This window comes from Pyrus communis, chromosome 12, assembly GCF_963583255.1.
Source record: "Pyrus communis chromosome 12, drPyrComm1.1, whole genome shotgun sequence".
In the NCBI taxonomy this organism is placed as follows: Eukaryota; Viridiplantae; Streptophyta; class Magnoliopsida; order Rosales; family Rosaceae; genus Pyrus; species Pyrus communis.
In genome coordinates, this window is record NC_084814.1 from 19850582 (window position 1) to 19866206 (window position 15625).

At 38.0% G+C, this 15625-nt stretch overlaps 1 pseudogene; it reads left to right on the plus strand.

The window, feature by feature from the left end:
• Positions 1–2246: 2246 nt before the first annotated feature.
• Positions 2247–10481, plus strand: LOC137709704 (uncharacterized; annotated as a pseudogene).
• The last annotated feature ends 5144 nt before the right edge of the window (positions 10482–15625 follow it).

Genomic DNA, 15625 nt, shown 5'->3' on the forward strand with positions numbered 1-15625 from the left:
ATATTTGAATTATATGTTACATCTAAAATTTGAGTTTTTGTATTGCAGGAAAAAACATTTGAGTCAAAACTTGAGTTTTTCACAATTTAACTATGTGCATTGAAGATGGTTGTAGTAAAAAATCAAATCTTACTTTTTCGGTTGAATAACATTTTTTTTCTTGTTAGTATAAGCTTTACCTCAAACTCAAATATTATACCAGAATTTCAATTTGGGTCTCACTTTGACAGATAACTTATTAGAGTTTTGAGTATCTGGTGCATTAGATAAGGTTATTCTTATATTTAAGAAGTCCAAATTTTTTTGGTGCATTAGAAATGACATTAAACCTAGTTAAGAGTTTAAATTGACTCGCTCTATATTCGCAAGAAGAAGAGCGCTTACGCAAAGGACCACTCTCATATACAAGGAGTTCTTCATTCAACGTCAATTGTTATCGTACAACAAAACTGTTTAGTTTGAAAGTAACTTGTATAAAACAAGTTTACTATCATACGTTTCAGTCTAAAAAATACAATATTATGTAGAACTTACTTGTGACAATATCAATAGACCGATATGTCGCATAATTTTGGAATCGTTAAATGTAAGTTGTGATCCTTCCGTTCTTCATTACAATGCCACGTGGCTTAGATTCGAAAGAACCCTCGTAGTAATAATAATATTTTGTTTGTTTTGTTCTTTTGCTTTTGTTGTTAAAGTTCGATTTTCTTTTCCTTTCCTCTGTTTGCATTGAATCATTGAACTTCCTCAAGAAGGTTATTTGTCCATTTTAGTAAATTAAATATTCTTTTATTTGTCAATCTTAGTAAATTAAATATTCTTTCATTCCCATTCTCACCCCAAAAAAAAAAAAAAAAAAAAGTAAAAAAATTGCATCTTCATATCAAAATCTATTTCTATTCTATTAAGAGAAGATGGCTTATCAACTTTTTGCCCCCTTTTTTTTTTGCCCTCATTTTTTATACACAATGTTGGACATGAGGAGGGCAAAGTAGTAATTTTGTATCTTTTGAACTTTTTGCCATTTTTTCCTATTTTGTCCTCATTTTTGATACACAATATTTACATAAGGAGGGAAAAATAGTAATTTTGTATCAAAATATTTATATCAAATAAAAATATGCACTTATTAAGAGAAATTGTCCCACCATCATTTTTTCATATAGGTAAGTGAAATCATGATGTTTTTTTGGATATTTTGAATGAACTGAAGTGGTTTGCGTTTGAGGAGAACGTGGGAGGAAGTGGGCGGTTGTTTACACATACAAAGTGTGTGCTCTCTGCTAGTAAATAAATAAAAATAAGAGAATTATTATTAATACTAGCAAAGGTCACACACTGTGTGTTGAGAAATGTATGTTTTAAATATTTGTTTTTAACAGGTTGGCAAGCATCCCAAAAAAATAAGGGTTGGCAGTTGGGGGAGAGAGAGAGAGAGAGAGAGAGAGATGAGTTTGGAGGGTATTCATGAAGTGACATAGTTGTGAGGTTTAAAAAAAACAGTAAAAACTTGTTTGTACACAATCACTTTAATGCCCACATTGTTTTCTTTTCTAATATCTTCTTTCAGTTTTGTATTAAAGGCTATAGTAGTAACTTTATTTGTTTATGGTTGACAAATAGTAGTTTATTAATATGTAATTTAGATTAAACAATTAATGTGCGTTTTCTTGTCAAACTATATTCACTTCTTATAAAAGTATTTTTCATAATTAGACTCTTTAGGGAAAGGGATCTCGATTTTTCCGAAAAATGGAAATTTGTTATGAGATCCATTTCACATTAAACTTTAACGATCCGAATGTCTATTTTGTAAATCTTGATTCATAGATCATTCTTACAAAATTTCAATTCAATTCAGTCGGAAACCAGTTGCCTATTTAACTATCAAGATGAAATTTTAATGTTTCTTAGAGAACAAAGTGTTAGTTAATTTCTTTGACTTAATTAGATGCCTTAAATACTTTCGATTTGACATATTTTGCAAGGATGATTTATGAGGTGCAACTTGAAAAATAGACGATTCAGATTATTAAAACTCGACGTTGTGTGAGCATCATATTCCCAGTTTTTTTTTAATTTTTTTATTTTATAAAAATAGAGATTTCTTTTCTTAAAGACCTTTTTTTTTCTTAATATATATAAAAAACTTAAATGCATAATTAAATTTTTGGGTTCCATAACCATTCCGAAAAATAATTGTGGCCTTTATATATAAACAAAACCCCACCCCCCCTCTCCCCAACACCAAAACTTCCTTTGTAGCGTCCACCTTCGCTCGACTCTCTGTCTTGTTTACTTGCTCTACCTGCTTGCTCTCTCTGAGTCTCTGTGACTTTGTTTAATCTCTCTGTAACTGAAAAGCCGGCTGTGGTTTTGTGATCGCCCGTCGAACGTACCGAAAATGGCAACGCCGAGAAAGCACATTGAAGAAATACGCAAAGAAAAGTTCTCCATTGGAGAGGAAAAACTCAACCCTTTAACTGAAGATCTTCATCAGGCAGTAAAAAATCTCTCTCTTGAACTGTATACCAAATCTGTCCACTTTGTCATGGAACTGATTCAGGTAATTTGCATTCCCATTCCTATATCTATATATATATATGTATATGTGTTTGTACATGTTTATACACTCCTAGTAAAAACACTCGGTTGTTGAAGGATAGGATTGCACATCGTCCATACAACAAAATAATATATCTCATTCTTAATATCACAAAAGGCTTCGGTCTCGGCGATATTAGGGATATAAATTTTTATAAATTAATTTTACATTATTTTGTATCTGGGATCTTATTTTCCAATATGCTCTCTCTTGAGTGACTCCACATGGGATCACAATGGAAACCAATTTTCAAATTGGTGTCACTGAGTATTTATCATATATAGCCAAGACTTATCCTCTAATTTCATAAATATCATTTTTTTAATTATAAAAACTATCAATTATAGCAAAAAAACACACCTAAATAAATCTAAATGCCGTAAAAATTAACACCCAATTACACTGGACCTAAAATCCTTGGAGTTCCTTTCGATTCCAACTCATTCCTTTCGATTCCAACTCATGTAAGACATACAAAAGGACTACTGGCTTATGTCCGAGAAAAAACTAATTTTGACTGCCGGAAAGTAGAGTTCACCAGGGTGCTCAATGTCGGCAATGAAGAGGTTGAAGGGGATAGGGTTATGGTGGTGGAGTGTAGGAGCGAAGGTGAAGTTGGACCAGTTTTAAGGCGACGGTGGCTAAAAAGCCTTTAATTTATTTTACTGTTAAATTTGAGGATATTTGTGTTTACTTAAGTGAAATTTTGGATATATTTGAATTTTTTTATAAAAGTGACATTTTTGAAAGGGTTAATTTTTGTCTATATTTGATAAATACTCGTATAAATGTGAAGAACACGAACAATAACAGTCCTATCTCAAGTTCCTAATATAAAAATGAAACTATATATGACATATAATTTGCAGTTCCTATAGGTTGATATATTCGAACAACAGTTTTCTTCCCGGTGAATCCAAATTTATTGTAAGCCTATGAAATTTTGCGTACTTGCTGCTCATTCATTAAGAGAAAAAGCTTGCACAGTTTAAAGAAAAAAGATTTAATTGAGGGTATTTGGGTCTATTCAAGAGTGATTTTGGCTATGTATGAAATTTGTCATAAAAGTTGACATTTATGAGATTGGGGGCTAAAATTTGGCCATATATGATAAAAACTCCGTTGTACCAAAGTTAACACAATTTTTTTCACAGCCCAGTCATCATTCAGGGACTAGTGCTATTGTAACGTTTTGAGGTCCCAATCAATTAAATACTCTTAAGTTGGAGTTGGCGCAACTTTTCAAAGCCTCAATTTAAGAAGGCAAATTCAAGTCCAATAAATCAGGTCCAAGACGTGTTGAAAGAATTGTACGCTTTTATTTCATGTCAGATTTTCAAAGAGATGGGCCACTGGTTCACTCCTATCCACACTTATAAAACTTAACACCTAGTTAATACATCATTGAGTTGACAAGTTCAGTGTGGTTAGGAGTGGGTTAGTGACCCGTCTCTCTGAATATCTGACATCAATATGCATGATGAATTTTATTTTTGGTGTTAGCGTGGTTAGGTCAGTTGACTAGGAATTCTTTCTATATTTTTCTTCTCCTGGTGAACACTAGGAATTCTTTCTTAGAATAAGAATAATAATTCTTCTTTCATTCATTCACTTCAAATGTCATAAATAAATATGAAGTTTCTAAGGGTAGAAAAAAGGTGTGCCGAAAGAATATCACCTTGTCAAATGCGGAAATGAATTTCCCTTATAATATATCCTTGTCTAGAAAAGAAAAGTAGATGTTTTTGCAAGAAGGTTGTAGTTCAAGTGGCAAAGAGCAATTCCGAGTCGCGTGTTCAATTTCCCCTCTCCCCAATATTTTTTTGTATCACAAGAACTAAATGCGTTTTGAAGAAAGATTAAGGACTTTATGTAGGTTTGTGCGCATGCATGTAGGTATTAGTTTGCTGGATAATGTATTTGAAGGTTTTTAATTTCGTTTAATACATTCAGTAAAGTTAAACTGTTAAAGATTACATTGGATAAGATGCTATTCTATTTCTCAATGTTTTAATCGATTGGAAATGGGAAATAATTTAGTATTGTGAAGATATATGCTAGTGAATCTTAATCTTAATCGATAGCCACTATGAACAATTTTAAGATTTAACTTTTGTTTCTTATATGGTTTGATTGAAATGACAAAACATGGTGTATTTTACTTCACAGAATGCAGAAGACAATGAGTACGCAGACGGCGTTGATCCATCCCTTGAATTTGTCATAACGTCCAGGGACATAACCGGCACAGGGGCTCCTGCCACATTGCTGGTTTTCAACAATGAGAAGGGATTTTCACGTAAGAACATAGAATCCATTTGCAGCATTGGCCGGTCCACCAAGAAAGGCAACCGGAAGCGCGGCTACATTGGAGAGAAAGGTATGTGCTCATCAGTACATTACTTCCCTTAGCATTATGGAAGCCACCCAACGTTTCATTTGATACAATGTGGCACATGTTTATGATCAGCCCTTATGTTATAGAAATGCTCCAAGATTTAATAATTCTCTGCGAGTTCACATTTCAGTCGTCTATTGCGAACTATATATGTGCTATATTATAGTATGCTTGATACAGAAAAAATAGTACTTTGATTGGAATTATTCTGCAGATATCAAAATTTAGGTATTAATCGGTAAAGTACACAACCGAATTTTGGAATGGCTATAAGCTTATATGTGTTTTCTTTCTTGTTTGGTAGTTATGATTTATCATTGTTGTGCTAATTCAACCATGTTTCTGGTTAATCTACAGGAATTGGCTTCAAGAGTGTGTTTCTGATCACAGATCGGCCCTACATCTTTAGTAATGGCTATCAGATAAGGTTCAGCAAAGAGCCTTGTCCGCATTGCAATCTCGGGTACATTGTTCCTGAATGGGTTGAGGAAAATCCTACTCTATCTGACATACAACAGATATATGGTTCTAGTTCTGCCCTTCCAACCACAACGCTGATCTTACCTCTAAAGCCCGACGAGGTCCATCCTGTGAAGCAGCAGCTCTCAAGCATGCATCCGGAAGTTCTCTTGTTTCTTTCAAAGATTAAGCGACTCTCAGTTAGGGAAGATAATGAGGATCCAAGGCTCAACACTGTGAGCGCAATATCAATATCAAGTGAGATTGATCTTGTGGCGCGGAAGAACATTGATGCTCAGTCCTACACGCTCCACCTCTGTGCAAAAGAAAGTGGGGACGGCGACAAAAATTGTAGCTATTATATGTGGAAGCAGAAGTTTCCTGTCAGGCAAGAATTCAGAGAGGAGAGGAGAATGGAGGTCGATGAGTGGGTAATCACACTAGCATTTCCATATGGGGAGCGCCTTCATAGAGGAACAAGCTCACCCGGGGTCTACGCATTCCTTCCCACTCGGATGTTTACAAATTTGCCCTTCATAATTCAGGCAGATTTTCTGTTACAATCATCAAGAGAAAATATTGTCTTGGACAGCAAGTGGAATCAAGGAATTCTTAATTGTGTGCCCGTTGCATTCCTCAAAGCATTTATCACCCTCGTGAAAACTGTAGGAGATGCACCAGTTTCTAGTTTGCCTCCTTATTTTAGGTTCTTACCTGTCCAGAACACCCCCTATGATGAATTGAATGTTGTGAGGGAGTCAATCAAAGCACTGCTTATTGAGGAAGACATTGTACCAACCAAGTCACACAAGCGGACGTTCTTCCATAAACCTCACGAAGTGGGTAGGTTGTTGCCTGCTTTCTGGAGTTTTGAGAAAGGCGAGCGACCAAAGGGTTAGCTTGGGGACCATCTCTTCCCATGGCAGATATGTTTTGTGTGATTCATTTGACAAAGAGGAGTATGATCACATTCTGAATTTCCTTGGAGTTGAACCAGTCAACGATGAGTGGTATGCTAAATGCATTCAGAGTTCCGATATTGTAGCCGGAGTGTCGGAGGATGTCTATTTGGAGCTTCTGTTGTTTGTCTCCGATAAATGGAGGCGGACATTCCACTGCACCAACATCAAGAACATTCCACTGATAAAATACGTGGATTTTGACGAGAGTGTATCATTCTGCAGCTTAAGCGCAATGCAGATTGGTGAAAAGAAGATTTTCCTATCCCGTCTTTCTTGTCATATCACATGGTTGATTGATTGGAACAAGGAATTTATATCCACAGCGAGTCTTCTTTTTATGCCAGAAATAACCCAGCAAGCTCTCCAGTCATGTTCTAAGAAGGAGGAGTTGGTGAAATGGTTTGCAGAAGAATTGAAGGTTGATGCTGTAAGTGTTTACGAGTATGCAGTTCGCCTCAATCATTCTCTTGGCAATGAGCGAAAACCTGTTGTTGCATATGCCCACTTTTTGTATCATTCATTGTGCAATAAGTATATCTCTGCTTACCAAGTTGTAGATTTATGTAGTAAAATGCCACTTGTGAATAACTACGGCCACGTTAATAGACAAAGGAGAGGGCTTATTGTCCCTGCCTATGAAAGCAAATGGGCAGGTTTGACTGATTCAAATCTGTGGATCGAAGAAGGCTATGTCGAGTTAGGAGAAGATTACATAAAACCAGGCCGCTATGCAGGTAAAGTTACAAAAAAGAAGCAGCTCCTTGAGTTCCTCAAAGATCACGCTGCAGCTTCGGATGTCCCTTATATTTCTGCTCCCAATGCATGTATTCCAACTGTGTCTTCAACTCTTACGAAGCAAAATGCATTCTTGCTTTTGGACTGGATTCATCACCTGAAATACGAGAAGGTTCAAATTCCAGAGAAGTTTTTGAAAAGCATAGCAGACGGTAACTGGCTGAAAGTTTATTTGAATGGATCTTCAGGTTCCAGCAGGCCACCTTCGCAGTCATTCATACTCACGTCGTCATGTGGAAACATTCTGCAGAGTGGATCTAATTTTGTTGATATCCCATTGGTTGACATGAGTTATTATGGCGAGAAAATTAATGATTACAAGGAGGAGTTAAAAGTACTTGGAGTTATGTTTGAATACGCAGAAGCATGCAAGTTTATTGGGAATCGTCTTATGTCTCTTGCATCTTCAACCATTTTAACTAAATACAGTGTACTTTCAATCCTGAATTTTATCAAGTTTTTGAGGGACAGATATCTTTCACCAGAAGAATTCATATCCAGTATTAAAAAGGGGCAATGGCTTAAAACGTCCCATGGCTATAGGTCTCCAGTTGGATCTGTCTTGTTCAACCAAGGGTGGCGAATTGCATCCAAAATTAGTGACATTCCATTCATTGATCAGGAGCTTTACGGTGAAGAAATTCTTCATTTCAGGGAAGAACTCGAGTTGCTTGGTGTGGTTGTTTCCTTCCGCACAAATTACCAGCTCATGATCGACCACCTAAAGCCACCGTCATGCTTATTACCTTCTCTAACATCGGATGCTATTCTACTACTGCTGAAAATTATGAATATCTCAAATTCATCTGATAAGATTGTCCAAGCATTGAGTGGAACAAGGTGCCTGAAAACAAACAATGTTTACAAGTTTCCACATGAATGTCTCTTGTTTCACAAGGAATGGGGTTGCCTTCTTCAGGTGTTTAGTGGTCTCCCATTGATTGATCACAATTTCTACGGAGACAACATATTTTTATACAGAAATGAGTTGAAGAAAATAGGGGTGGTTGTTGATTATGAGAAGGCTGCCAAAGTATTTGCTCGTTATTTCAAGCAGTACGCATCTTCGACTTCCATCACCAAGGAAAATGTTGCATCATTTCTGTTGTGTTGTAGAAAGCTGAAGGGAACTCCTTTTGAATTTCCTGAAGATCTGAAAAGCTGCATTCGGGAGGAAAAGTGGTTGCGCACTCGTCATGGTGATTATAGATCTCCAAGAGAGTGCATTCTCTTTAGTCCTGATTGGGAATGTATCTCTCCAATATCTCATCTCCCTTTTATCGACGATTCTGAAAATTATTATGGCAAGAACATTCATGAATATAAGAAGGAGCTCAAGTGCATGGGCGTCATTGTGGAATTCAAGGATGGTGTCATGTTTGTGGCTTCTAATCTTTGTCTTCCCCAGAAACCAAGCAGCATTTCCCCAGAAAATGCGCTAGCATTGCTGGAGTGCATGCAGATTTTATTGCAGGCGAAAGATTATTCCTTTCCGGATGCATTCAGAAAGAAGGTTTCTCAACCATGGTTGAAGACTTATGCTGGTTATAGGCCTCCCAGCAAGTGCTTGTTGTTCAACTCCAAATTTGATTCGTTTCTGAAAAAGACTGACGGACCTTTCATTGACAAAGAATTTTATGGTTCTAAAATTACAACCTACAGAAAAGAGCTCTCTGCAATAGGGGTGATCGTTGAAGTGGAGCAAGGATGTCCACTGATTGCCAGCCACCTTGATTTTCATAATGAACTTTCCACTTTCGTTCGAGTATATAAGTACTTGAATGAGTTTAAGTGGAAGCCGGATTGTGAGGCTGACAAAAGGATCTGGATTCCGAATGGAAATCAGAATGGAGAGTGGGCTAGTCCTGATCAATGCGTTATTAATGACAAAGACGGGCTATTTGGTTTGCAGCTGACTGTCCTGGAGACCTACTTTAAGCATGACCTGCTAGTGTTCTTTTCGTATGCTTTTGGGGTAAAATCTCGTCCTTCTATTGAGGACTACTGCAAGCTCTGGAAGGTTTGGGAAAGCTCCAAAAATAGATTGTCGCATGCGCAGTGTTGCAAGTTCTGGGTTTATATTGCAAAGAGCTGGAATTCGAAAACAGAGAAAGTTCTTCATGAGGCCTTGGTGAAACTGCCTGTTAATTCCGGCTCAGATGAAATCTTGTTGCTAAACAAGTCGGACGTGTTTCTTGCTGATGACTTGCTAGTGAAGGATCTTTTTGAGCAGTCTTCTCATCACCCCTTATTTGTTTGGTACCCTCAGCCGAGCTTGCCTGCATTACCTCGGACTACATTGCTTGAAATTTACAGGAAAATTGGTGTTCGCACTATTTCCGAATCTGTGCAGAAGGAAGAAGTGCCCCTAGAAATTGTCCTTGGGCAACAGGTAATTCCAAGGGATGGTTTGATTGGGAAACCGCTGTTGAAGCTCATTCTTGGTTTTCTAGCTGATCCCGCCTTCAAAATGGAAGCAGAAAGGAGGCATGAAGCTGTGCAAGGCCTTCGCAATCTTACTATTGTGGAGACAACCGAACCAATCAATGTAAGCTATAACTTACCATTGTCTTCCGGGGAGGTTTTGAACGTGAGGGCAAGCCGAAAGATACGATGGGACAAAGAAAAGTCCACATTTTTCACACAGAAAATGGACAGATCTGGAGGGCAGAAAAGTGTCATCGAGTTTGCCACATATTTCTCTGAAGTAATATCTGCCGGTGTCCTGTGGGAGAACACTGATCATATACCTGCACTTTCGGAGCTGATCAAGTTGGCATTCGTGCTGGATTTCGACGAGGAAGCAGTTGAGTTCTATATGAAGTCCAAGAATTTGCGAATCTTCGTCGAGGATGAGGAGTTCCTCGGCGAAAGTGGCGGCACGTTCTCTGTCGGCATGTTTGCTGTCGGCAGCGACCATGCAGCCGCGCGTGTTTCCAGGCACGTGACAGCGCGTGACGGCACGTGGCACCACCGCAGCGGATCACGGATGCATGTGGCTGGAGCACGGAGGCGGGTGGCTGGAGCACGGTGGCGCGTGGTGACTCGTGCGGCGGTAAGTGCAGGACCCGAGACCTAAGCTTAGGTTTTTTTATGTTCAAAATCACACGGCGTCTTCCGTTTATTGTTTAAGGTTTAGTTTGTGTTTAGTTTGTGTCGTTAAGTTCTGTCGTACTAATATAATGTGTGGATCTTACTAATATAATGTGTGGTTTCACTGTAAATAATTATTGTGATATTCCGATCATTCGTCAATATATAAATGCTGTGAACTTTAATCTGTATTAGTTAATGTGATTTTCTTGTGATTTTGGACAGTTGATAGTTGATAGCTTCTTTTGTTGGCACCCAATCTATTCAAATTATTCATAAATACTATTTTGTTAACTTGATAGCTTCTTTAGTGTGAGAAAGCGTTGCACCCATATTTCTGTCTCTTGGATATTAGAATCTCTACGAAATCTACCAAAATGCGCCTGAATCCACGTGACGATTTCAGTTTCCTTCCTTGATTCATGGTAAGAGGAGGGTACATATACAGATGTTGGTTAGGCCAGTTGGACAGGGTAGCATACGTACTCCTTTGCAACTGAGTTTAAATTCATTACAGTATATTTTTTTGTGCAAGAAATAAATTAAAGTAGGCACCGTCTTGTCCATGCCAAAGCTCGAATAAGGTTAGTTGAAATTTTGAATGAAACATTTTTTGTTTTGGAACAACTATTTTTGTTCACCACCTTTAATCACTTATCTGAGACCTCCATGCATGGATTGTATCGTAGTAGATATCGTCATAAAATTAGGTTAATTACACTAACACTTTATGAGATTTATTAAATTTTCACAAAACTCCCTTACGTTTAACACATTACACTAACACCCATTGAGGTTTTAATTCACTTACCCAAAACCTCTTCTATTCAAATTTCATCTAAAAAATTTCCGTTAAGACAGATTTACTCTTAAAATTAAGAGTAATGTTATTCATACTATCTTTTTATACCATATTTCTATACCACCTTAGGTGGCATCTGATGTGGACAGTCACATCATTTGAAAAATTTGCAAAACCCAAGAAAAAGAAGGAGAAAAACTCCCTATGTACCACAATCATCATTTAATTAACTAGTTTTTCTTAATTATTAATTTATTAAATAATGAACTAAATTTAAAAATCTGATTAATTCAAATGATTTGGCTGTTCACATCAAATGCCACTTAAAGTGGTATAAAAATGTGGGACAAAAACATTGTATGAATAATATTATTGTAAAATTAATTACATAAGAAAAATACATAAACTTTACAAAGAAATAGAAAAATCAAAACAATAATAAAAAAATAAAAAATCCCTAGCAGCCAACCATTTCCTTCTCGATAAGGCACCCGTCCCCCCACCTCGCCATGGCTTCCGGCAAACCCATCCCCTTTATTTCTCGACAAGGCACTAGCAACAAATATAAAAGGAAAATCCCAATATATAATTGATCAGATCATCCAAAAGATACCTTGCTCATACATATCCAAGTTGAGGGAATGGATCCCCAAGGCTAGAAAAAGGGGCTGCAAAACTAAGAGACACCTGCCATATCATAAGTCAGCCCAAGAGTTGCAGCAAAGCACCTTGGATTTTAGCTTGGTATGAGACTGGTAAAGCCACGACGGCTGGGTTTGGAGTAAAAGATATCAACTTGAAAAACAAGAATGCTTGAACACAGTTCAGTTTGTAGGCTCAACTCAGTTAACTATGAGTGATGCCGATGTATTCCATTTATAGAGATTTACAAGGTATTCAGTTACAAGGAGATTTATCTCCTACATCAAAACATTTACAGGATAAATATATTTGACAATTATCATGATCAAAAACTGTGCAACAGACTTGATAGAGAAGAGGTTGATGCTTATCCAAACTCTACTTGCAGGTTTGAGTGTTAGACGCGGGAAAGGGTGTTGCTGTTATCAGGTTTGGCTGACTGGATTGCTGATGTGGATTGGACTGCTGACATGGTTTATCACGGCCCCTCAAGCTGAGCGGGCGGGAACGGACGGGAAGCTTGGATACCAGAAACAGAAATCATTGGGATGATAAACCCATGGTTAGAAGATCAGCGAGTTGATCGGTGGAGGCAACATAACCAACAACGATTTCTTTTCGAGTAACTTTTTCACGCACATAATGGTAATCAACTTCGACATGGCGCATCCTAGCTTGATAAACTGGATTTGAGGCAACAGCGATAACGTTGATATTATCACACCAAAGACGTTGATATTATCACACCAAAGACGTGGAGGAGAATGATGAAGATGAAGATCACGAAAAATGTTTCTGAACCAAGAGAGAGTGGTGCAAGTGTAAGTAAGTTGACGGTATTCCGTTTCTATGCTAGAGCGAGAGACCCCTCTTTGTTTCTTAGAACTCCACAAAATGAGATTGCTGTCAATGAAGATACAGTAGCCTCCGGTGGATCGTCAATTATCTGGGTCGCCAACGTAATTAGCGTCGACATACGCAGTAAGGGTGAGGGGGCTAGCAGTGTAGACAAGGCCATAATCATGTGTTGCTGTTTAGTATAAAAGGATACGTTTGACAGCAGCCCAATGAGTAGTTGTCGGTGAATGCATATATTGGCAAACTTGATTTACCGCGAAAGCCCTTTATGGAGACTGAGACGTCGACCAGCAGGAGCAGGAGTTGAAGTTGGCTTGCAGTCGGTCATCTTGGCGCGACAGAGGAGATCCATAATGTATTTGGATTGAGAAAAATACATGGCAGTATGTGTACATGTGACTTCCATGCCAAGGAAAAAATTAAGTGGCCCAAGATCCTTCATAGAGAATAGGCTTCCAAGTTAAGCAATGAAACGTGAAATTTGAGCAGTATCATTCCCTGTGACTAAAATGTCATCAACATAAATCAAAAGATAAATGATAGTGGCCCCATTGAAAAATGTAAACAGGGAGGAGTCAGCAGTGGAAGCAATGAAGCCTAAGTTCTCCAAGTGATGCGAAAAACACTGAAATCACGTCCGGGGTGCTTGTTTAAGGCCATATAAAGAATGACGAAGCTTACAAACATGTGTAGGGTATTGAGGATCTACAAAGCCTGGTGGTTGTCTCATAAACACTTCTTCAACCAGTGTGCCATGGAGAAATGCATTTTGGACATCAAGTTGATGAATAGGCCAATTGAAATGAAGAGCAATAGACAGTATGAGGTGGATTGTTGCATGAGTCACAACGAAACTAAAAGTTTCTCCATAATGAAGACCTTCCTGTTGATGAAAACCATTGACAACAAGACGTACTTTAAACTAAATAATGGAACCATTAGACTTACGCTTGATGCGATACACCGGCCCATTTGTTTGGAAGAACATTGAATGTGGCTGACAGGGAACAAGTGTCCAGATACATGTGCGTTGGAGTGCATTAAACTCCTCTGTCATTGCTTGCCGCCACACGGGATATTTATTTGCTTGACTGAAACAAGTAAGTTCAACCAAGTTATCAACATTAATAGAAAGTAAAGCATACTTAGGATTGGGTTGTCGAATCCCATCCTTAGCACGTGTGACCATAGAGCGAGAGGAAGTAGTTAGTGGGGGTTGCTAACTTGTTGAAGATTGCCCTATATTCGAACTGGGGAAAGAGTTGGTGGGTATGGGACCTAACGGGGATGGGTCTAATGTGGTGGTCATAGGAATAAATGAAAGGGTAGGAAGAGGATAAGTCTGAAGACTGGCGTGGCAGGATAAGAGTGGTAGTAGGAGGCAAAGTGGTGGGGTTAGTAGGTAGTATAGTGGGAGTAGGTTGTAAAGAAGGGGTTATAATAGGAGTGAGGGGGTTGATAGGATAATGGGGCCCTATTTCTAACGTGGCAAGAGGTGCATCAGAGGAAGAAGACGGGACAGTAGGGATGAAGTCATTGTATGGAAAAGACTTTTCATCAAAAACAACATGGCGAGATAAAAACATGTGACCTGTAGATGGATCTAAACAACGATAGCCTTGTTGATTCAATGAATACCTGAGGAATATGCACTTTTTGGAATGAAATTGCAAGTTGTTATTGTTATATGGACGTAAGTATGGAAAACATGCACAACCAAATACTTTAAGAAAATCATATTGTGGGGATTTGGAATATAATTTGTGATATGGAGAATCATTTTGTAAAACTTTTGTTGGCAACCGGTTGATAAGGTGGTTAGCCGTATGAAAGGCTTCAACCCAAAGAGATGCAGGCAAAGATGCATGGGCAAGACGAGTAAGTCCAGTTTCGACGAAATGATGGTGTTTTCTTTCAACTAAGCCGTTTTGTTCCAAATGATGTGGGCAAGTGAAACGATGATGTATGCCATAAGTTGCCAAAAAATGTTTAAAATTATTATTGATATATTATCCACCTCCATCCGTTTAAAATGATTTTATTGTGGTAAAGAACATGTTTTCCACTAATTTTTTAAAAAGTAACAAAAGTTGCAAAGACTTCAAATTTTAATTTCAAAGGGTAAATCCTTGAATAACAGAGAAATCATCGATAAAAATAACATAATATTTGAATCCATTAATAGAATGAGACGAGGACGTCCATACATCGGAGTGTATCAATTTTAACAGAAATGACGACAAAGAAGTAGACAATGAAAAAGGTAATTTGTGACTCTTGCCTAGTGGACATAAGTGACACACTTCACTGGTGACTTTACCAGAAATGGGCAATTTATTCCTAGCTACAAGAAATTTAAAAATGGAACTTGATGGATGTCCTAAACGAGAATGCCAAATACTATCCGACACACGAGCACCGATGCATGCAAAAACGCCATTATTGTTTGAGATGGAAAGACTGCAAAAGGATAGAAGCCATTCCTACTCCGACCGTGCAAAAGGATCTTCCCCGTTTGCATGTCCTGAACATGATAAGAGGTAGGAGACAAAGTAGAGAACACTTGTTATCTGTGGTAAAACGATTGATGGATATGACATTAGTTGTAACATTAGGGCAATATAGGGTGTTTGATAATTTAAGGGTTTGATGAGGTATTCGAATATAGGAATGGCCAACTTTTGAAATATGCAAACATGTGCCACCAAATACTCCGTTCACATGATCAGTTCCATAATAGCCACGAGTAGTAGGGACTTAAGCTAAGTCATTGTTGATGTAAGCGTTGGCGCCAGAGTCAAAAAGCCAGTTCTAAACAGCAGAGGCACTAGCAGTGCCTGAGGATGAAGCAGCTGCAGCAAAAGCTTGAAGACGAGAACCAATAACATGTCCCTCATAAGCCATGTTTAGACGGTTAAAACAGTCAATGGCAGCGTGACCATGACGATGACAAATTTGGCATTGAACTCTCCCAGAAGAATAAAAACCATTACCTCCAGAACCACCAT